This window comes from Taudactylus pleione, unplaced genomic scaffold (genome assembly GCF_031769625.1).
Source record: "Taudactylus pleione unplaced genomic scaffold, aTauple2 ptg000015l, whole genome shotgun sequence".
Taxonomy (NCBI): Eukaryota; Metazoa; Chordata; class Amphibia; order Anura; family Myobatrachidae; genus Taudactylus; species Taudactylus pleione.
Genome location: NW_028284417.1, coordinates 34,386,837 through 34,411,231, shown reverse-complemented (window position 1 = coordinate 34,411,231; position 24,395 = coordinate 34,386,837). Strand labels below are relative to the sequence as shown.

General features: G+C 43.5%; 1 protein-coding gene across 4 annotated transcripts in view; it reads left to right on the top strand.

The window, feature by feature from the left end:
- Positions 1-12,994: 12,994 nt before the first annotated feature.
- The window catches only part of FBXL4 (F-box and leucine rich repeat protein 4), an 84,968-nt gene continuing 73,567 nt past the window's right edge, over positions 12,995-24,395 (top strand). For 2 of the 4 annotated variants that reach the window (XM_088472180.1, XM_088472196.1), the window contains exon 1: positions 12,995-13,119. The gene's annotated coding sequence lies outside the window, so the exon portion shown is untranslated. Of the gene's footprint in view, positions 13,184-13,210; positions 13,362-24,395 lie in introns of those variants that run through there. The other 2 variants (XM_088472188.1, XM_088472193.1) reach the window with 2 other exon arrangements.

The window sequence follows — 24,395 nt, the reverse complement described above, 5'->3', positions numbered from 1 at the left end:
ACTAGCACAGTTGGGAGACCACACAGCAGTAGGGATTGGGGAATATATAGCAGCATGGAGGCATATAGGAGAAGAAAGTGTACATGCATAAACAGAGTAGGATAGTTTTAAAAATAAAGGAGCTGAACGTGTATTCTAAATTAGATAAATGTATGCAGTGAGAAGGTTGTTGGAAGCTAGTGAGATTGTTGTGGTGATCGATTGGGAAGATTGTGGGCACTGAGTGGGATGTGGGAGCCACATAACTTCTCAAACCTCAGTTGCATAGACTGCATGTGTGTATTCCAATGAGCACACAATTCTGTGAATTAGCAGCTTGACCATTTTGTGAGTGACAGCAATCTCATTCTGAGAGAGTTCTGACTCTGCAGTTAACCACAGGGTGTGATGGCATACCATATCTATAATGCGCAAGGAACACATCCATTAAGGCATCAGCCTTAATGATCGTAATTTCATTGCCTTTCTTAGTTTGAGTAGCACAACTTCAATAGGTTTTGTGAAATTTCAGATCATGTCTAAGAAGCCTTAATGGGACATGTAAAACCGTGAGGTTTTTTGTCTATGGAATATATATATATATATCTTTTAATAAGAAGCACCTGGCTCTATTAGAACATACAGCTATGGTACTTTCAGATATTCAGTTTAACTCATTCTTTTCAGGATTGCTACTTCACAAAAGAAACAATGTTTCATCCTTTATATGCTTGCTTCGATGTGTGTTTTTTCATGTTTATATCCATTGCTATAAGCTTTGAGCTTTTTATGACTAACTACTGAACATTAAATTATTATATTTTTTTATTGCACACTTGGGTTGATTGTACTTATATATAATTGTTTTTTATGGTACACAGAACACAAACACAATTATATTGGATACACGTTTAAGCGCGGTTACTTTTCTGTGTTCTTTAGATATATATTGGTTAGAAACCATTTAGCTGCTGCTAAAAAGTATCCAACTCTCATAATTTTATAGTACACTATTATTTACATTTATGTTTTGCTCTGTTTCAAGCACCTGGGGCAATATGTATTTCCATTTTTGTTTTCTGTTGTGCAGCTTCTTGGGGTCCAGGCGCATTGTCTATTTTGTATATTAGAAATATCAGCTGCTGTAGATTCAACTGCAGTTGCACGTATAACGTCATCTAAATCAATCCATGTAGCGCTATAGATAGTGTTTAATCTCTGTAAGTATCAATAGCCTGCCATTGGATGATTTCTAATCCTTAACTATTGATAAAAGTTCAGTTTTGGTCTATGGTTTGAACCATGTGGTGTCCCATACTTGGTCCTGTCCTTCATGTCTGTGTTGAACTATCATAGGGTAAATCCCGGTAGGTTTTATAGTATCTCTGTGTGACGGAGAGGGGGAGTGGAAGGGCCAATTACTGGGCTGGGGGTACTCCTGGACGATGACATTTACATTGTGCACAAATTTTACTACACCTATAATGTAAACCATTAGTACATCTACATCTCCAGGTTCTTTTAATTGGGTGGGATCCCTAAGTCTGTCTAAATAATTTGTTATATTTGTTAGGACAGTCACTTCTTTTACAAGAGGGACAAAACTCAGACTTGGGTGAACCACGACTCTGACATACAGGGGTATATTTACTAAAGTGCGAGTTTTTAGAAGTGGAGATTTTGCCCATGGCAACCAATCAGATTCTACCTTTAATTTATCTAGCACCTACTAGAAGATAATAGCTAGAATCTGATGGGCAACATCTCCACTTCTAAGAACCTGCACTTTAGTAAATATACCCCATAGTATCGCCTGGCACGTTACAAGGTCTGCAATTTAGACATCTCCAATCAGGATAATGGAGATTAATCTGACTTCCTTTCCTTTTCCTAACCACTGACTGTCACCATCTGAGTTTGTCCTGATTCTGTTCTCAGGTTCAAGGAGCACATATCCCTCAATTCATCTAGTTCCATCTCCAATTTCAATCTGCTTGCCGTTTCAAGCCACTGATTCACTTGTATCTGCAAATCTTTAACCTGTATTCACTTCCTGTGTACTCTTTCCATATCCTGTAATTTATCTGGATCTACGGTACTCTTTACCGGTAATCCGCACCTTTTAAATAATTTCTCCATCCCCTTCAGAGCCCAATCACCACGTACCATGCGCATTACATCCAAGGCAGTCTGTGAGCTCATTCGAGGGATGGCTGCCACTGTTCCTCATAGTCAGTAGCCTATCTCAGAATCCGGGGTGCTCCCCTCTAGTCAGTAGACTGAGAATCCAGGGTGTCCCCCCCAGTTCATAGATTATCGCAAAATCCAGGGTCTAATGGATCATCGGACACTATACTATATGGTCGTCTATCAGAATTATTTACCACTGTATCCCACCGTTTCCTTATGTCACTAACCTGTGGCAGAAAGTGGCAACAGAGTGGAATATAAATGGTTGATCCTTCTTCATAAGGCTCCCTTGGGTTTACTCTTGGATCTATGCTGTGGAGGATGATTCCACCAAGGAGCCAGGGGCGCCCAAGTGATCCAGCCAGGCAAGCCAGCTGCTGTACCTTGGTTAGTCTTTACGACAAAGTTTCAAAAGGGACAAACACACATTCCTGTGTGCAACATAGGTCTATTACTCACGCAACCATACGCCTAATAACACAGAAGCACATACTGTATAAGCACATATGAAAGCTCAGTTACTGAGACTTATAATCCCCTAGACTTGCCCAAAGAAAGATCATATCTATTTGGACACAGAATGACAGACAAGCTTTGAGAGCAGACAATAATTCTACTCACTGCGTGGTTTTGCAATTCTGTCATCCAACGCCCACCAGACGAGGTGTCTCTATCTGGGCAAGAACTGGGAATCTCAGTGCGAACCTCCAGTTGATAAAGGCAAGTTTGTCAGGTAACCAGGCTATCTGGAAAGGAAGGGGTTAATTATGGCCGGAGAGTAAATGAGACACATAGCAATGGCGTCAGACAATACTCTAACCTTTATCAGGTGTGTCAAGCATTTATATAGCTACTTATCTTTTCATTTCTGGGAATGCGTAATGGTTAGCTAACAAATTGATAGTTACGTATACACTGGGAGCTATTACTTGTGTTAGTAGCAGGGGGCAGTATTGTATTATTATTAAGCAAATACTAATATTTAATATTCTTTGGCACATAATTACGAGGTTCTGCTCATTATTTCTGAGAATAAACATGGTGACCTCGCATTCCAACGTTTGTTTATACATCACCACCACTGCCCACAATAGGTGCATAGAAGTCTTTATCAACAGGTTCACATTCCTGTCTCAGCATAATTTTGAACAAACCAATATCCAGAGTTTAACTCTATCAACATGGTCTGAAGATCGACATGGACAGCATATCGATATTTCCAGAATGGCGACAGTCGGCAATACACTTTTCCATTGACTTGTCAACCTTAAATCTAATTGCACCCTAGCCCTAAAATTTTCTGTTTACATTCTGTCAACAATTTTAACTGTGTCGACATTATAAATGTCGAGACTGTCTCACTTGCAATGAAACATATTAATGTGGTCCTCAGTGATATATGCTGAATGTAAAATGTGTCTGACATTATTATTATTATTGTTTATTTATATGGTGCCACAAGTGTTCCGCAGCGCCTTACATAGTACAAAAACTCATAAGTGAACAAGAAACAAGTAACTTACAGTACATTACATTGCAGGACAAGGACATGGTTTATATACATTGCTGCAATAGCGATTAAAACTATCACAATAAGCAGCAGGGAGTTAGCAGTCAAGTGTTAGGTGCCCTTATGGGGAGTAAGGAGTAGAATAAAATGTAAAGAGGGGCAAACAGACAGGCATGACACATAAGGGGAAGAAAGGGAGGAAAGAGCATGAAATGGGTTAGGATGAGAGCTGGAAGGCCTTGATGATGTTCTTGAGAGCCTGTTTGAAGATTTGTAGAGAGGTGGAGAGTCTGATAGACAGAGGGAGAGAGTTTCAAAGGTAGGGAGTAGCATGTGCAAAATCTTGAAGGCGGGAGTGGGAGGAAGTAATCAGTTGGCAAGAGAGACGGCATGCATTTATTGAGCTAAGAGGACGGGCGGGAATGTGCAGGGAGAAAAGTATGTGGGAGAGGATTTGGTGAGGGCTTTGCAGACGAGAGTAAGAACCTTGAATTGGCATCTAAAGGGGAAGGGGAGTCAGTGTAGGGCTTGAAGGAGAGGGGAAGCAGATGAGGAACGTTTGGAGAGGAAGATGAGCCGAGTAGCAGCATTGAGGACCGAATGTAGTGGAGAGAGGTGGGAGACTGAGAGGCCAGTTAGAAGAAGGTTACAGTAGTGCAATCTGGAGATGACCAGCGAGTGGATGAGGGTTTTGGTGGCATCCTGGGTGAGGAAGGGTCTAATCCTGGAAATATTTTTTAGGTGAAAATGGCAGGACTGCGAGAGGTGCTGAATGTGTGGCTTAAAGGAGAGGGAGGAGTCTAGGATAACTCCAAGACAGCACACTTTGGGACTAGAGGAGATAGTTGTGCCATCAATAGATAATGAATTTGTGGGAAGTGAGGTAATGGAAGAGGGTGGGAAGATAATTAGCTCAGTCTTAGACATGTTAAGTTTAAGAAAGCGCTGGGACATCCATGAAGAGATAGCAGAGAGACAGTTAGAGATACAGGTAAGGAGCAGAGGGGGAGAGGTCAGGGATGGGAAGGTAAATATGAGTATAATCAGCACAGAGATGATATTGGAGGTCAAAGGAGTTTATGAGTTCACCTAAAGAGGATGTATATATGGAGAAAGGAGAGGTCCAAGAACTGAACCTTGGGGACCTCTTACTGTTAGTGGAAGTGGGGGGGGGAGAGGAGTAATGAAAGGAGACAGAGAATGAGCGATCAGAGAAGTAGGAGGACAGCCAGGAGAGGGCAGTACCATGTAAACCAAGAGAGTGAAGGATTTTCAGGAGGAGAGGGTGGTCTACAGTGTCAAATGCAGCAGAGAGGTCAAGGATAATGAGCAGAGAGTAGTGGCCCTTGGATTTGGCAGCAAGGAGGTCATTGCTGACTTTCATGAGGGTAGTTTCAGTGGAGTGGAGAGAACGGAAGCCAGATTGAAATGAGTCAAGGGGAGAGTGGAAGGAAAGAAAGGTGGTAAGGCATTTGTAAACAATACGCTCAAGGAGGTTGGAAGCAAAAGGGAGGAGAGAGAGGGGTCGGTACTTGGAGAGTATGTTATGATAAAGAGTAGGTTTTTTTTAAGAATGGGGAGACAAGGGCATGTTTGAATGCAGAAGGGATAGTGCCAGATGATAGGGAGAGATTGAGGAGGTGGGCAAAATGGGAACAGGCAGGAGACAGGTAACAGAGAAGACGGGAAGAGATAGGGTAAAGGGGAGGTGGAAGGAGGGGAGGACCAGATGAGGGCCATGACTTCCACTCCAGAAACAGGGGAGAAGGATGTCAGAGTTGGTGAGACAGAAGGGGAGGGGTGGTCAGGGAAAGGAGGGGCAGGAGTGCTGAGGGTCTGATGGGATATGATGTCCTCACGTATGGAGTCAATTTTAGATGCAATGTAGGTGGCAAAGTCATGGGCAGAGAGCGAGGAAGAGAGGCAAGGAGGGAAGAGCAGGGGAGGGAGTTGAAAGTGGCACAGAGACGCCAGAGGTGTGAGGAGATGAGGTTCTTGAAATATGATTGTTTGGAGCGGGACAGGGCAGCACTGTAGGATGAGAGAATAAATTTGAAATGGAGGAAGTCAGCCTTAGAGTGTGATTTTCTCCACTGACACTCGAGAATTCTTGAACACTTTTGCAGGTATCTGGTGCATTTGGAATGCCAGGGTTGTGGTGTGGATCTGCAACGGTGAGTAGTTATTGCCAGATAAACAGAGTCAAGAGCAGAAGTAAGGGAGTCATAGTACAGAGAAGTGGCTTGTTCAGGACAGGAGAGGATAGGTGAAAGAAGAGAGTCCAGCAGGGAGGAAAAAGCAACAGTGTCAATAGCCTCAATGTTACACTTAGTAATGGTAGCCTTAGGAGGTAAAGGAGGGGAAGGAGAGAGGGAGAAGTTAAAAGAGAGAAGGTGATGGTCAGACAGTGGAAATGGGGAATTGGAGTAATCATAAATATCATAATGCTGAGTAAAGACCAGGTCAAGTGAGTGCCCACTCACATGGGAGGGTGATGAGGTCCATTGGGCAAGACCAAATGAAGAGGTGAAGGTAAGGAGTTTAGCGGCAGAGGAATCTCGCCCTGATTCAGAGCCGGACGCTCTGACAGTGCGCTCGCTCTGAATCAGGGCCGACCCTCTGAATTTAAGAGCGGCTCCCTGGCCGCTCGCATAGTGGCTATAGCGAGCGGCCAAAATGATGGTCGCGATGGTCAAGACCATCGCGACCATCGGGCTTGCAACAAGACCCTTGCAGTAGGGTCTCGTTGCCGCAAGCCCTGGAGTGCTTTTGGCTCTATCAGAGCCAAAAGCACTCCCACTGACATCACTAGTGATGTCAGTGGAGCTGGCCCGAGACAGTAGGTGTTCCCATGGGAACGCCTCCATCTGGACAGCCATGCCCCGGGACGCCCATCCAAAGGGGCGTGCTGTCAATCACCATCGGCAGCACGCCCCCTTTGCGGCGAGACCCATAACGACGGCTTGGCCATCGTTATTCGGGTCTCGCGCATGCGCACGACGGAGCCGCCTCCCTCGTGCGCATGCGCACTTGGCCAACATCGACCCGCTTGCGAGCGGGTCTGAATTAGGCCCTCTGTGGGAATGTCATTAGGATTATTAAAATCACATAGGATAATGGAGGGAACATTTGAGGAGAGAAAGAGGGAGCTAGGAAGCGAAGTTGTCAAGGAATTTGGAGGGAGGGCCAGGGGGATGGTAAATGACAGCTACTCTGAGAATTACTGGTTGGAAGAGGCATATAGCATGAACCTCAAAATGTGGGGAATGCAAGGGAGGGTTCAGAGGGTATTAGCTGGCAGCAATTAACTGGTGGATAGAAGCGCCCCAACACCACCACAATGGCGACATGAAAAGAGAGACTTATGTGCATCTCTGCATAGTGTTTAACAATCTTTCAAACAATGCTAAATTAAATTAAAAGCTGGGAGAAAATTTTGCTCACTGTAACGACACCGAGTTTTCTCCGCCAAGGGGCCTATTTATAAACTGATAAACAGGTGTGTTTGGGGAGCACCCACAAATATTAAGTATCACCCCCAAATGTATCTATGTGGACCTCTGCTGCAGTTCCAAGTTTTTGACCGCAAAAGCAGTATAGAAACCTATTGGAGCTGATTTCTTGCCAAATTTATGCAATCAGTGTATGGGATCAGTGGTTGGAAGGTATGCTGGTCCTTATAGGGCCATTTGAAGGATATTGTGGTGCCTCCAGGGGAGTTGGCTCTCAATTTAGAAATATATAAATGTGTGTGCTATTAGGACCACCATACCAGAGACGCGGTGAAGTGGCTGGTGGCTTAAGCATATATATATATATATATATATATATATAAATATATATATACACACAAATTTAGAGGGTGCATACACCAATAAATCTTGTTTGTAAAAGGTAAGTCCTCAGCAATATGAATATTGCACCATTACAAAGTCCAATAAAGATGTAATCTTGGATTTCTCAGGTTCTCCTTTCAGAGGTAGACCTCCAAACACTTGATAGGTGAATCCATAAATCCTAACTGGATTTTCTAAAAAAGACCCTCTCACCAAAAGAACACCCAAAAAATGGCCCAACGGCCAACCATTAGATAAAATAAACAAATAATTTGACAAATATTTTATTAAAATGTTTTATGACATAAAATTTTGTAACATAAAATGCTTATACAATAATTGTCTTAAATAGGGAGATGATGACAATTTTCTCTTCCATTACCCTTAATGGGCCAGATTTTAAAGCAGAATCCTCCCTTCTAATCAAAGAATAACACCCGACGCGTTTCGTCCCTTAGGACTTCTTCAGGGGTTTTTGACAATCTGGAGGTTATGTAAGATCCACAAAAGAACTTGCAAACTGTATCCTTAAATTGGACAAGCTGTGCTTTCAATATGTGATGTGCTCTAGTCCCAGTCCAAAAGCTGCCTATATATATATATATATATATATATATATATATATATATATATAAACTGAGATCTCTGCATTTCTACTATCACATAGAATGTAAATCTAATTTATTATGGTATGCTAGGGTAATTTTGTTTCTTTTCTAGACTAGCACCTCCCTTGCAAGCACCTGTAGCATATGAATAAATTGATTTGAACACCTTTACAGCTCTGGAGCTTGGTCTCGGTAGCTAATGCCATCTGTATTGAAAGCCTATAGGCTAGAAATCGCAAAAAGGTCTGGGAAAGGGATCCTTAGGATCCCTCCCCAGCAATCTCCACACATGCAGTTGCAGTTAGCAGACTGCAGCCCCTGGCAAATGTAAGTAAAGTGATTTGCTAATGCCCCCATTACTGCAGGTGAACAATGATATATGCTGGCAGTACCACGAATAGTGGCCATAAGAAGTTATAATTATCAGATAATAAATGACGAGGCTGAAGTTAGCTTCTTATTCAAGGTCCAGCTTCTTATTCAGTTTCCAGCTTCTTATTCAGTTTCCAACTTCTTATTCAGAACATGTTATATTAAAACATTTTTATCAAATAGAATCAATAAGCTTACATTGAATAAACAAAATATGGTATCTATTACACAAATTTCAATTGTACTTTGCTTGGCCCACAAAGATTTTGGGCATGAAATAGGGTGGTAAAGTGAGCACAGGGACCAGATTTTGTATATCTGAATAAGTAGCTGTAGTTGTGCAAGGGTTAACTAGCTTTGGGCAACAAATTTGACACTTGGAATCCACAGAGGGGGGTCACTTACATATGACCCACTTGCAATTGGCCTTGCCCAACAAGCTTTTGTGCATAAAATAGGGTGGTAAAGTGGGCATAGGGACCAGATTTTCTATATTTGAATAAGTAGCTGTAGTTGTGCAAGGGTTAAAGAGCATTGGGCAATAAATTTGATACTTGGAATCCACAGAGAGGGGTCACTTACATATGATCCACTTGCAATTGGCCTTGCCCAACAAGGTTTTGGGCATGAAATAAGGCATTAAAGTGGGCACAGGCACCAATTAATACATTTGAATAAGTAGCTGTAGTTGTGCAAGGGTTAAAGAGCATTGGGCAACAAATTTGACACTTGGAATCCACAGAGGGGGGGGTCACTTACATATGACCCACTTGCAATTGGCCTTGCCCAACAAGGTTTTGGGCATGAAATAGAGCATTAAAGTGGGCACAGACACCAATTAATCCATTTGAATGGAATCGGTATGAAATACCGCCGTCCGCATGGTTCGATTCCGGTAGCGCCTGGCCGATTACAGCAGAGTTCCCGGCAGCGGAAGCCTGACAGCGCTGGAGATCCCGATCGTCAATAGGTAAGTACTGACTAACCTAACCCTCCTTATTGGTGCCTAACCCTAACCTCCCCCAAGTGCCTAACCCTAATTTCCCCTCTAAGTGCCTAACCACCCCCTTCCCCGCTGCCTAAACCTAAGAACCCCGGGGGGGTGCCTAACCCTAAGTCCCCCCCAGGGGTGCCTACCCCTAACCCTCCCTCTAGCCTAACTCTAAGTCCCCCCCGGGTGCCCTAAACCTAACCATCCCCCCCTGCGGCTGTCCGCTCGCGGCGTCCGGCATCCCTTCGATCAGGATGCCGGGCTCCAGTCTCCCGGCGTCGGGGAAATGTCAGGCGTCTACATCTAGATGCCTGGCATTTCACCCTTGCCGGGATATGACAGTCGGGAATTTGGGTGGTAAAGCGGGCACAGGTACCAGATTTTCTATATTTGAATAAGTAGCTATAGTTCTGTATATGATTCTATAGCATAAAATTTGGATCACAGAACGGTCACATTTAAGATATGAATTTTGGAGACTGCAGAAAGGTTATTATCCACTAAGAATAGATGAAGGGATGGAGCTGGCCCTAAGCATTATAAGCAAATGCCTAGGGGCGACTGGTGCTCTACTGCTGCCCTCCCACCTGCCGCGATCGTAGCTCAGCTTCGATCGACAGGTCAGCGTTCGGCCAGGTCAGAATGAGCTTCTGTACATTCTGGCAGGGCCGAAACTGGGGGGAGGGCTGAAGGAGCATGTGCACTGGGTACGCCGCTGCACCCGGCGCCAGTATCCTCCAGCCCAGCTCCGCACCCTATTTCATGCCCCAAAGCGTGTTGGGCAAGGCCAATTGCATGTGGGTCATATGTAAGTGACCACCCTCTGTGGATTCAAAGTGTCAAATTTGATGTCCAAGGCTCTTTAACCCTTGCACAACTACTCATTCAAATGTATTGGGAGGGATAGGTACCCTCTGGGGTAGGTTAGGGTTAGGCATCCCCCCCGGGGGACTTAGGTTTAGGTGGCAGGGAAGGGGAGTTAGGTTTAGGCACTGGGGGGGGGGGGGGTTAGGCACCATAACGGAGGGTTGGGGTGGGGAAATTACATTAGCAAATACTTACCTTCCGATGATCGGGATTTCCTCCTGTGTCGGGCAGCCGCTGTCGGGATTTGAACCGCCAGCCATGCGGCCGGCGGTAAATTATACTGATTCCCACTGACTGTCTCCCTTTACTTTTTATTATATCTATACCACACCTTCTTCTACAATTAACCCTAATTATATACCTTTTCCCTGGGTAATGTTTAAATCCCCTTCCCGGAGAGGACCCTGATGTCATCAGCCAGTGTCCAGCATCATTTCCAGTGTCCAGCGTCATTCCCTACTATCCAAGTGGGCATAGAGGGGGAATATAACCTTGTGGCGAGCGGACAACTTACTTGCTTAGCTGGCCTTAATGGGCATGAAGGGCACTTCCGCCTTCATTACTATGGGGGTATTACTACTGTATATGGGCACTACTACAGGGGTATTACTACTGTATATGGGCACTACTACAGGGGCATTACTATGGGGGCATTACTACTGTATATGGGCACTACTACAGGGATATTACTATGGGGGTATTACTACTGTATAGGGGCATTATTATGGGGGTATTAATACTGTATATGGGCACTACTACAGGGGCATTACTATGAGGGCACTACTACAAGGGCATTACTATGGGGCACTACTACAAGGACATTACTATGGAATATTACTACTGTATATGGGCACTACTACATGGGCATTACTATGGGGGCACTATTACAAGGGCATTACTATGGGGGTGTTACTACTGTATATGGGCACTACTACAGGGGTATTACTATGGGGTCACTACTACAAGGGAATTACTATGGAGTATTACTACTGTATATGGGCACTACTACAGGAGCATTACTATGGGGGTATTACTACTGTATATGGGCACTACTACAGGGGCATTACTATGGGAGCACTATTACAAGGGCATTACTATGGGGTATTACTACGTAGGGGGCACCAGTAAATTTTTTGCCTAGGGCACCAAATTGGCTAGGGCGGGTTCTGGGTATACCGCCAATCACTATACCGGTGCAAGAACCCCAAAGGTAAGTATCCGGGAATAGTGGGAGTTTTGTGATTAGGCACCAGGGGCAGGGTTAGGTTTATGGGGTTGGGTTTAGGCACTAGGGGGAGGGTTATGCAAAAAGGGGTGATGGTTAGGTTTACGGTGCGTGGAGAGGTAGGTTATGGTACTTACATTATCTTGTCGGGATTCTGTCAAGATGCCGCTGTCGGTACTCTGACCATCGCCATCCTGACCGATGGGATCCCATACCCAATCCTAGATAAATGGGGTTAAACCCCTGCACAATTACAGCTTCTTATTCAAAATGACAATATCTGGTGCCTGTGCCAACTTTACTGCCCTATTCATGCCTAAAACCTTGTTGGGCAAGGCCAATTGCAAATGGGTCATATGTAAGTGACCCCCCTCTGTGGATTCCAAGTGTCAAATTTGTTGCCCAAGGCTCTTTAACCCTTGCACAACTACAGCTACTTATTCAAATATAGAAAATCTGGTCCCTGTGCCCACTTTACCACCCTACTTCATGCCCAAAAGCGTGTTGGGCAAGGCCAATTGCATGTGGGTCATATGTAAGTGACCCCCCTCTGTGGCTTCCAAGTGTCAAATTTGATGTCCAAGGCTCTTTAACTCTTGCACAATTACTTATTCAAATGTATTGGTGCCTGTGCCCACTTTAATGCTGTATTTCATGTCCAAAACCTCGTTGGGCAAGGCCAATTGCATGTGGGTCATATGTAAGTGACCACCCTCTGTGAATTCCAAGTGTCAATTTTTTTGGCCAAGGCTAGTTAACCCCTGCACAACTACAGCTACTTATTCAAATATAGAAAATCTGGTCCTTGTGCCCACTTTACCTCCCTATTTCATGCCCAAAATCTTTGTGGGCCAAGCAAAGTACAATTAAAATTTGTGTAATAGATACCATATTTTGTTTATTCAATGTAAGCTTATTGATTCTATTTGATAAAAATGTTTTAATATAACATGTTCTGAATAAGAAGATAACTTCAGCCTCGTTAATAAATGGGACACTAAATAGTAGATGACCGGTATTAATGTGAGGACGTCTGTTAAAATAGAAAATAAAATTTACCATATTTTCTACAGGCTTTCAATCAATATTTCTAGTGTGACTGCAAACCCTCAGCTCCAATAGATTGTGGAATATGAATTTACTGATCTACCAGCCACTAATAATAGAACAACACAACAACAACAGTCAACAGCAGCAGGGGCAGACACCCCCCATACCATGCACAGAGCAGCACACACCACAAACCCCGCCCGCCCGTACGGCTGCTGCCCAGACACCGCGTTCCCTCCCCGCTGCCGTCACACAGACTCACGTAGCTCCTGTCAGACGTTATACCGCACAGCCAATCGTATCAACTCTCTATTCTCAGAAGTTTATAGGTGATCTGAAAGCTGATCGGTGATTGGTGATGAGCGGTTGCGGTGGGCGAGGTTAGGAAGTGTATTGCAGGGTTAGCAGTTCTGCTGTTTCCGGTACCCGCTACCTAGGATTGCAGCCGTTCCTCAGCGGCACGGTACCGGCTGGCTCGGTACAGCTGGAAGGTAACTATGGCAGCCTGGTAACAGGTTACCTGTCAGCCGGGAGGCCGGCGCTGCTACCCAAAAGGCAGGTCCGGGGTAACAACAACTTGTTATGGGCTCTTCTTATTGCCTGCTGCTGAGGGAGGCTAATAGTAACTACTCCCATCACATACATGGTGATTGCTGATAGCCTAGTGTGCCTGACGGAGGCGGCTCTATATGTATTATTTACCAGCTCCGAGTTTAATGAGTTTATGGAATTGGTATGTTGTTTGGCTATCAAAGAGTTTTATAAAGAGAACAAGTTATGTTTGCATGTATAATAGTAATAATGAAATAACACATGACGTTTGCATGTATAATAGTAATAATGAAAGAACGCATGACGTTTGCATGTATAATAGTATTAAATTAAAGAACACATGACGTTTTCAATGTATAATAGTAATAATTAAATAAAACACGTTATGTTTGCATGTATAATAGTAATAATGCAAGAACACATGACGTTTGCATGTATAATAGTAATGATGAAAGAACATGTTTGCATGTATAATAGTAATAATGCAAGAACACATGACGTTTGCATGTATAATAGTAATAATGAAAGAACACGACATTTTCAATGTATAATAGTAACAATGATTGAGAACACATAACGTTTTCAATGTATAATAGTAACAATGATTGAGAACACATAACGTTTTCAATGTATAATAGTAATAATTAAATAAAACACGTGACGTTTGCATGTATAATAGTAATACTGAAAGAGAACATGTGACCTTTTTATGTACAATAGTAATAAAGAGAACATAATGTTTGCATGTGTAATAGTAATAACCTGGTCTGCAATATTTTTGAGGGTTTATTTAGGTGATCTTTTATAATTAGTGCATGGTGGTTTTAAAAATATAACTCCTTTTGCTCAATCAGCTCAGGTCCTGTCAATGCTCTCCTTTGCTTCTCGAGATTAGCAAATTTCTACGGCGATAACTGGCAACTCTGTACAGGAGAGAGAGGGGGGAATTATATGTGTGCTGTTATATGTATCGCAGCTCCAGGTAGTCTGGCTTGAGCTCGATGAGTGAATTGTTTTACAAAATAAATAGGAAGTGCAAGAATCACCCAAACAGGTTTTGCTACATTGGAGGACAATGAGAGGAGTGCCTCGCTGCATTCAAGTCCACATAAAGATGCATTTCCACAGCTCACATTTAGGGCCATATTCAATTAGCAGCGAAAAGCCGTCATCGCCGTTTTTCCTGGGATAAAGTATCGGTCACGTGCCTGCGTATCCCCGTATTCAATTCGGAATCGGCGAGAACGGGACCCGGCGAAAAGGTAAGTATCAAAGTCCTGTCACTTTTGGGGAAACCAGCCTGTCACCCCTCAAAAGATGGTCTGACATGGGGAGTCACTATGGGTACCCCTGAATTGGCCTGCTAAATGTATTTGGGGTTTTGAAACTGTCGGTAGATGCTTTTATGCGTCTTTGTAAAGGTGGTAAAGAATATTATTTAGCAACATTTTTGTTGGAAAATAACTAGTCCCATCAAATTTGGGGTACATGAAAATGGGTGCAAGCATATCTTTAAGTCCCTAAAGTGATTTTTTAAAATATCATTAAAAATCCATGTGCCGCAACCAAGCGCATTCTAAAAAACACCTGCTGCATACTTGGGGACCCCCCCCTGAGTCTATTTCGCTAGTTTTTTAGTTTGTCCCTCAACTTTTTTCGCCCCCAAAACAAAACCACTTTTTTTGGGGTGTCCTATCGAACTTTTAAAAAACATTTTTTGACACTGATTACTTTACAGGGACATTCCAAGGGGTGCAGGGTACTTTGTTTAAATCTGCACCCCAAAACCCCAATTCTGCAATTTTTTTTGCCACCTATTCTGTGGTGAAAACTTATCCCCAGTTTTTGACAGACTTTTTGCACCTGCAAAAAGTCTTTGAAATTGAATATGGGGATAATGACGTAATCGGTGATAAATTATCGCCGATAACAGAATTTTCGCTTCTAATTGAATACGGCCCTTAGACTACTTTACTGAAAACTGTTGTGATCTCAGCGAAGAGCAAGCAGAGCGCTTTCATCAAGTCATTTGAGTGGTACCAGGGCGCTGGGATGTGAATATGCTTGCAGACTATTGCTGGTGAGAGATTCCCTCGAGAGATGTTCCAGGTGCTAAACACACGAAAGTCTTTGAAAAGATCCTTTCTCCCAGAATAACTGTACTTGTGTACCATTTCATATATATAATGAACATTTGATGTGAATGTAAGTCTGCTTTGAAACAATAAGCATTATAATTTCCAAACGTAACAATTTATTTACGAAATATTAACTTTTTTTTTAAATTAGTTATGTTTTTGAATTCATCATCCACTAAATATAAAAGCTCACCTATGAAAACCTTGACCTCAGGGAAAAAAACAAACTTAAAACGCAGACCAGTATAATTAAAAGAAAACACAACATTTTTATGTATAATAGTAATAAAGAGAACACCTTACATTATTTCTGAATAAACCCCTGTGTTGAAAGCAGAGCTGTTAAATACACTATGTTTACGTGTTTTTTTAAAGCATAATTTTTGGATGCATATACAGCCGTCCCAGCATCAACTCCTTTATCTACAGGACCTCTACTGCCATGGCTCACGAGTTTCAGTTAGAGTTTATAATTTTCATAGTTTAAAGCTGGGTTCAACCCTATACAATCACTGGGTTGATCACCCCGATATCAGGTCAGATGTAAAGGTGTGTATGCAGGAACGTTAGTTGATTTTTGGCGTATAACCTCCTGCAACTGTCAGATCTGAAGGTTGCATCTTATGTGCTGTTTAATATTTTAGATGCCAACCTCCCGATCACATAGAGGAATGCACTGAGCTTTATTTTTCTTTTGTGAAAAATATGTTAAATTACATTTTTACAAAATTGCGATATACATATATAGGTATAGAATACAACATAAGGGATACAAGAGCAAATAAGACACGGTCAACAATAAAAAACAAAACAGGCCGACCAAAAAAGCGACAGTTGAACTGATAGATGCATAAGTCTAAGGGGTAGATGTACTATGCTCTTGAACAGTGGTCTTCAACCCGTAGCTCGCGGACGTAATTTGGGTACCTTGCCCAGCTGCAGTACTACTGAGTCAACTAGGAGGAAGCGACCTCTGTCAAAACCGTGGGTGGAGCCACGGGGACGCACGTCAGGTGAATGCCGTAGGGCGGCTCAATATGTTACGGACACCGTCTGGACATCACAGGTGTGGACTACATTTGGGGCGAGTGATTTCCACCCAGCCCTGCCAGGAAAATCACATCGCAACCCTGCCTATATCTTTTGCTACTCTACTGCACTTACCGTACCTCCTTGGAGCTGGCAATTAAAAGTGAAATGTGCAACAATATCACTATATTAAATGCATAGTTTTCTTTGAAACATTTTTTTAATTTTCCATAAGATCTTAAAATTTTCAGTAATTAGCCAAATTTATTTATTTTTTTTAAATGTTAACTCTTCAGGAGGTTTCATTTTTTTGGAGTAGCTCACACCCCAATTAAGGCTGGTGACCACTACTCTGGAAAGTGATAAACTGGAGAGTGATAAACTACCAGCCAATCTGCTCCTAACTGTCATTTTTCAAACACAGCCTGTAAGATGGCAACTAGGAGCTGATTGGTTGGTAGTTTATCACTTTCCAATTTATCACTTTCCAGAGCTTAGTACATCTCCGCCTTTCAGAGGTGGGAGTCCAATATAGCCTGGGCGTATCAGAGATGCTCGTGGTGACCATAGAACAAAGTGGAAATAAAAAGCAGAAGGAGGCGAACAGAATATAGAAAGGGGAATAGGGGAGAGATGGGGAAGAGGGACTCGTCAGTGTGTATTGCCAAAGTCAATGTATGATAGACATATGATAACATTTATATCGTATTTAATGGAAGTTTGGCCTCAAAGTGTTTTGTCCATGGAGTCCATATTTTAATAATGCTACCTGAAGTATCATGTAATATCAAAGTGATCCTTTCCATTCTATAAATGGACCAGATCACATTGATTGTGGCAGACAAAGATGGGTGTGTGCAGCTGCTTTCCAACTGGACGCAATGTGACATATAGTATATATGACAGTATATGTTTGATTAGTTTCTGTAGTGGGCGTGGAGTATGTGGAATAGGACGGGCTGTTAAGGAGTAAAGAGGGGAATTTGGCATTTGTAACCTAGTGATAGATTTAATTAAATCATGGACCTTCTTCTTGAATGGTTGGCTTCAGGTGTCCGGACCACCAAATATGCAACAGGGCTCCTTGTTGACCACACATTCGCCAGCATACTGTAGCTCAGTGGCAGTAGGGTAAATAGAATGAAGATGGTTGGGTACTAGGTACCAGCGAAAGTAAAGTTTGTAGGAGTTCTCCTTAACCCATACAGAGATAGACTAATAGTTGCTAAGTGCTCTAATTTCCACTAAGCTATTTTTAGCTCAGTGTATACAGGGTCACAGGGGGCAAGCTGGGTACACACTGCTCTGCTGATCTAGAACGTTACTTCAACCCGATCAGCTAAGTGATCGCAAATGTGTGTACCCAGCTTTAGATTGCAGGACTTCCATTTTTAGGATAATGCTCAAACAAGTCTTGCATTATTTTTTCCCAGGTTCTAATTTCTTTCTTTCCAATATCAAGAAGTTTTAAATATTTACAATCCATAGTGCCGTATTCAATTTGAGGCGAAAAGTCCGATTCGGCGAAAAAGTATCGTGGGTGGAATCTTTTCGCCGTATTCAATTTCAAAGACTTTTCACCTACACGGAAAGTCAATGCAATGTTCCTGGCGGAAAAGTTTCGCCTATGAATAGCAGGCGGAAAAAAGTGCAGAATTGTGGTTATGGGGTGTAACGTTGCGGGAACCCCCGTGCAGCCTTAAAACACTCCCCCAAAGGTAAACTGCGTCAACATTTAAAAAAAAACAAAACGTAAGAACACCCCAAAGAACTACTTTCATTTTGGGGGCGAAAAAAAAAAAGTCGGGGGACAAAGTTAAAAACTAGTGAAATAGACTCCAGGGGGTCCCCATGTATGCCCTAGGTGTTTTTTTATTGCAGGTGCTTGCGGTAGGTGGAATTTTCACAAATTTTGAAACTTTAAAATATGCTATCCCCCATTTTCAGGTACCCAAAATTTGCTGGGAGTAGTTATTTTCTCTAAAAAATACAAGAAAATGCTATTCTTCACCCCTTATGCAAATACGCAAAACAGCAGCTATTGAGACCATTTAAATACACCAAATACCTTCATCGGGCCAATTCAGGAGTATCCATAGGGATCCCCCATGTCAGTGCATCTTTTGGGTGGTGCCAGGCTGTTTACCCCATTTTGGAGATGACTTTCCGCCTGTTCAAGTATCGCCGGGTGCCGTTTTGGCGTACTTTCATATTGAATACGGGGAATCGCAGGGACGAGCGCGTGAAAAGTTTTCGCACCCAAAACACGATATAGGCGAAAAGTCCGGCAGGCGAAAAAGTATCGCGGTTGCGAAATTTATTGAATACCACCCATAGTCTTGCAGTGCTTAAGCAATTTTTCGTACAGTGTAGTTTGTGTTAGCTCATTTTCTTGACAACTTATACATAATTTTTAAAGCTCTCACAAAAGCATCTCCTTGCAAGTTAATAAAAACTGAAATTGATCATTCAATTTCTCCTAACCCATTTTCTTCAAGAACACATTTTTAATTGAATACATATTCGTTTGTAACTCACTTTGCTCATTGCAAAGAAAACTTTCTTTTTGAAGTCTCTTGCATGGAATAGTCACCCAAGTCATTTTCTTGTTTGTGGCCGGTCTCTCTCCATATTTTATACATGTGGTACACATCATTCCATTATCTTATTCCAACAATCACTGGAGTGTTTTAAACCATTCACTGTTTAATCATGATACAGTATGCAATGTTTAAAGAAACATTTTTCATGCGGAACAGACTGTGATTTATAGGATGGACCAGCCTCGTCTGCAATATCCTTGTTGGAAATATCTGGCTCTGTTGTATTCGTACTTTAATCTTTCTTAAAGAATCTTAAGATAGTTGTTTTCTGATTTCATTTCTTGCTCATTATGGTTAACTGCTCTTAAAAATTATATTTGTGTTTTAACCAGCTCTCTAGATACTGCCCACTTGCTGGATGAACAAAAATAATAAAAATTTTAAAGAGTGGCCTAGAAAAAGATGATAAATATAATTTTAAAGAGTGAGCCAGATAATACACACTTGCAGACAGGAGATTATTTTAAATAGGACAAACAGGTACTGCACACTTGCTCTTTGGACACATGTTTTTTTAAGAGCGGACCAGATACTGAACACCTGTTGGTTAGGCACTTCTACAGGGTCCACAGGATCTACCTTTGGGGTATGTAGTTGGAGTGATCCATTGCACCAGCTTACAGGTTTGAAGCTCCCACCATGCACTGGTAATCCTCACTATGTACACCGCCCCCAGCTGCAGGCATTCAGTTTTTTTTGTTTGGTACGCGGCAAGTATCCAGACGCACCGTTTTAATAGCTGGACTGCCTAGGCAGTCCCAAGCTTTTTTATTTTTTGATTTACCTTAGCTGTTTGAACTTCTGAGTTAGCAGTATTAGGCACCGAATACGACGCATATACTGCGACTCTTACCTCCGCCTATGCCTAAACGTCAGTACCGCCATATGCCCTTGGGAATTTCGGCGGACCACAGTGTGGCTTAGTTAGCGGCGTTGCTGGGGTCCGGACTGCGATTGGATTCACAGAGATGGCAAGTAAGATGATTCCATATGTGGGGAATCATGCGCGGAGCAGTCCAGACCTCCGGTGTAGGAGACGCATCGGAGGCAGCTGCGGGTGAAGGTCCCGTTTAACGTGTCCTCATTAAGGCGGCCGGGGCCATATCGTCTGTTGCCACTAGAGAGCACTAGGAGCGTCTACTACTGTGAGGCCAGCGTACCAGTGCCGTCAAAATCGCAGCTTAGGGGATTTAGGTGCTCCCCCGGCTGCTCCACCCCCAACCCAGACGCAACTCCTCCCCCAACTGGTTGCAGATTCCCGTGTCTAGTTTTCTACTTCTGACCACCTCGTGTGTGAGACGCTCACAGTCTACCTTGGGTGCGCTGCTGAAAGCTGTTGGTCTCAGAGGTTAGGTCTGTCTCCCTGTATACCTCTCCCTTGGGTCAGGTATATAGCACTCTATATCCTACCAATACCCCTGAGGGAGCTGGTCAGTTGATTCAGAGTCCATTTGCATTTAGCATTTGATTATATTCATTGTATGTGACTGTGATGCTAGCTGCTGTATTTATACTGCCTTTTTGTTTTCAAAACTCAGATATATCTATTACTGTGCTTCTCCTCATCCCTCTGAAGATGTGTGGGGTTTTCAAATTTAAAGTCACATTGCATTTATACTCTATACCTTATACCTGTTACATATTGTTATGTCTAATCTAAGGTAAAGGAGAGAAGGATGAGCCTTCTGTGCTAAAATTATGTAAATCCTCTTTTGCAGGCCTGTCTGAACAGGATTTTGTGCAAGATGGGTTGTGTAGTGCCTGTTGCAAACAGCCACCTTTTCTATCTTGTGCACCTGCACCAGCACAGGAACCACCCTGGGTGGTCTCTTGCTCTTAGGTGTTGTCGCATTTGGTGGACAGGGCCGCAGCTTCACGTGCTCCTGTCACGATATTGCCTCCTGCTATGGGGTACCCACAACATTTGCATCCTTCTATGTATATGTCCCCCATGAATCCCTATTGGTTTGATTCTTCTGCTCACTCTAGACAGAGTATGCTGCCGTCTATAGTCCCTTAGCAAGTGGTGCAGGTGAATAGACCAGGAGCAGTAAAGCAGGGGCATAAGAGAGGTTCTCTTCAGACATTGCCTTAGATTTCTTACTCAACCTTCTCATTGCACTCTGATACTCAGAGTTCGGGGTCTTGCTCAGTGGAAGATACCATCAGTCCTCTGTGGATGTCTCCTCTTTGGTGAAAGCAGTTAGATCAGTTAGAGTATAGTGGAAGAGGAAGTTCAGCCTAAATCTAAGACTCCGGTCTTTAGGCATCAGAAGGTGGCTAAAGATTATTTTCCTCAGTCCGAACAACTGACGAAGCATGGTGTACTCCAAGTAAGCATTTTCATGTTACTAGGAATTTAACTTCTCGATACCCATTTGTACTTGGTGAGTGTAACAAAGTTCCCCATTCAGTAGATGCTCATGTAACTAGATTGATCAAGAGCTCTATATTACCTATTCCTGCTGCATCCTCATTGAAAGAGGTTACAGATAGTAAACTTGATAACTATTTAAAATCAGTGTTTTCATTCTCTCGAGTTATTACCAGACCAGCTATGGCTGTAGCCTGGGTAGCCAAAGCTATGGAAGAATGGGCGAAGGCTCTGGAGAATAGCATGCCGAATGCTACCAAAGAACAGCTGTCATCTCAGGCAGATGCAAGAAGCAGCTATGTATATGGGGGAAGCGGTCATTGATGCAGGTCTCTTGGTTTCTAGGGTATCGGCAACTTCAGTTGCGGCTCGAAGATCCCTTTGGCTAAAGACCCGGATACAGGGTCCAAGAAGGCCCTGGAGTCTTTGCCTTTTGTTGGGAAGGTATTGTTTGGACCAGAGCTGGATGACAGTGTCTTCTCTGGTGACATCTAAATCTGCGGGGTTGCCATCTACGACTGACTAACCCTAAGTATAGGCAGTCATTAGCTCGGTCCTTTTGCCCACATGGTAGGGCAAAGGGACAGTCTTCCTCTAGATAGGATAATTCCCACAAGAAACCGCTGACGTCCTGCTTCCAAGCCGGACGATAAGCCCACTGCCTGATGGGGCGGGCCTCCCCCTGGAAGGTCTCAGGATGGGAGGCCGACTTCTACAGTTTTCTCATGTCTGGCATCAGATGACTACGGATGTCTGGGTTCGAGAGGTCTCTCCATGGTTATGCCATCACGTTCCTCGGGCATCCTCCTCTGGGGTTTGTTGGTATAACCCTTTCAGTAGACCCGGTCAGGTCTTTGGCCTTCCAGGAGGCTAATTGGGGCCCTCCTGAGGTCGGGAGTCATAATCTCTGTTCCTGTGATGCAACAGGGAAGAGGTGGTTATTCAAATTTGTTTTGGATTCAGAAACCAAATGGGTCACATTGCCCTATCCTGAATTTGCAGTCTCAACAGATTCATCCATGTGCCTAAATTTCATATGGAAACCCTACTGTCAATTATGCTGGCAATGGAGCCTGGAGATTTCATGGTCTCCCGGGACATACAGGATGTTTATCTGCTTGTTCCTATTGCACGATCTCACCAAGGATTTCTGAGAATTGCAGTAGATCAACATTACCAACTACAGGCTCTACCCTTCGGTTGGCCACAGCCCCTCAGGTATTTACCAAGATAATGGCAGACATGACTGCTCATCTAGGACGACAAGGAGTCATTATACTGCCATATTTGGACGACCTCCTGATATTGGCACAATCTCAGGAGATGTTACAATGTCATCTCCAGATGACTATTGTCTGCCTACAAGAGCACGGCTAGATAATCAATTGGAAAAAGTCTTCTCTTTCTCCAACTCAGCAAATGGTGCACTTAGGGGCATTGCTGGATGCTCTTGGACAGAGGATTCTTCTGCCAGAGGACAAGATTGCAGCTCTTCAATCTCTGGTGCAGTGTCTACTATGCAAGCAGGAAGTATCAGTTCACTTGGCAATGCAGGTGCTGGGCTCCATGGTGTCCACATTCGACATGGTTGCTTATGCCCAGTTCCATTCCAGGTCCCAGCAGCAATGGATTCTGTCTCATTGGGATGATCGGTATCATCGGATAAAGTCTCAGATGATATGCATCTCGCCAGAGGTTCGACTCTCCCTCGCTTGGTGGCTGCAGACGACTCATTTAGACAAGGGTTGCCAGTTATGTGTCCCAGAATGGGTACTCCTCACTATGGATGCAAGTGGTGACTGGTCATCACACCTTTCACGGAAGGTGGACGGATCAGGAAAGTCACCTACAAATGGTTTGGAGCTTTGTGCAGTGCACAGAGCGCTCATTCTGGCACAGGACCCTCTTCAAGGCAGGCCTGTCCAGATGCAGTCTGACAACGCAACTGCGGTGGCCTAAATTATCAAGGAGGCACACAAAGTCCGGCAGTCATGAGGGAACTGGCGAACATTCTGCAGTGGGCAGAATGCCATCTTCCAGCAATCTCTGCAATATTCATCCCAGGAGTCCTCAACTGGGAAGCAAACTTCCTAAGTCATCAGGACATACACGCCGGAGAATGGGCTCTTCATCCAGACGTCTTCCAACTCCTGGTGGACAGGTGAGGACTACCAGACGTAGACCTCAACCACAAGCTGCCCAGGTACGGGTCCAGAACAAGGGACCCCTCAGTTGCCTTTTTGGATGCTCTGGTGATGAGATGGAACTTTAGGTTGGCATACCTGTTCCCTCCAATTTCCTGCCTCCTCCCAAAAGTTGTCAGAAAGTTCAAGCAGGAGGGCGGCAGGATAACTCTAATAGCTCCTGCCTGGCCCAGGAGACATTGGTTCACCGATCTGACACGTCTATCCATAGACAGTCTACTTCCACTGCCTCTACGACCGGATTTGCTAGTGCAGGGTCCCTGTCTGTATACGGATTTGCCACAGCTGGCTTTGACTGCATGGCTCTTGAGTCTTCCGTCTTAAAGGCCAAAGGCTTCTCTTCCTGTGATCCAGATGATGCTTAGGGCTTGTTTACAAACTGAATGCCTGTGGCTGGGGCCGGGTTATATAGGGAGGAGGACCAGTGCATGCTGGGAGCTTCAAAGCTGTAAGCTGTTTGGTGCAATGGATCACTTCAACTACATACTCCAAGGTAGATCCTGTGGACCCTATTGACCTTGAAGAAAAAGAGTTAACTGAGGTATGTTATACCATAACTCTTATTTTTTTTTTTTTAAAGTGTGGCCCAGATACTGTACACTTGGGCGTATATTTACTTTAGTGGAGGTGTTGCCCTAAACAGCCAATCAAATTCTAGCTATTATCTTTTAGAAGGTGCTAGATAAGTAGAATCTGGTTGCTATGGGCATCACCTCCACTTCTATAAACCCGCACTTTAGTGTATATATACCCCTAGGTGTTTGGATGCATATACATTTTTCTACAGTGCCTCAGATACTGCACACTTGCTGTTTGGGCAAAAATATGTCTCAAGTGCCAACCAGATACTGCATACTTGTTGGTCGG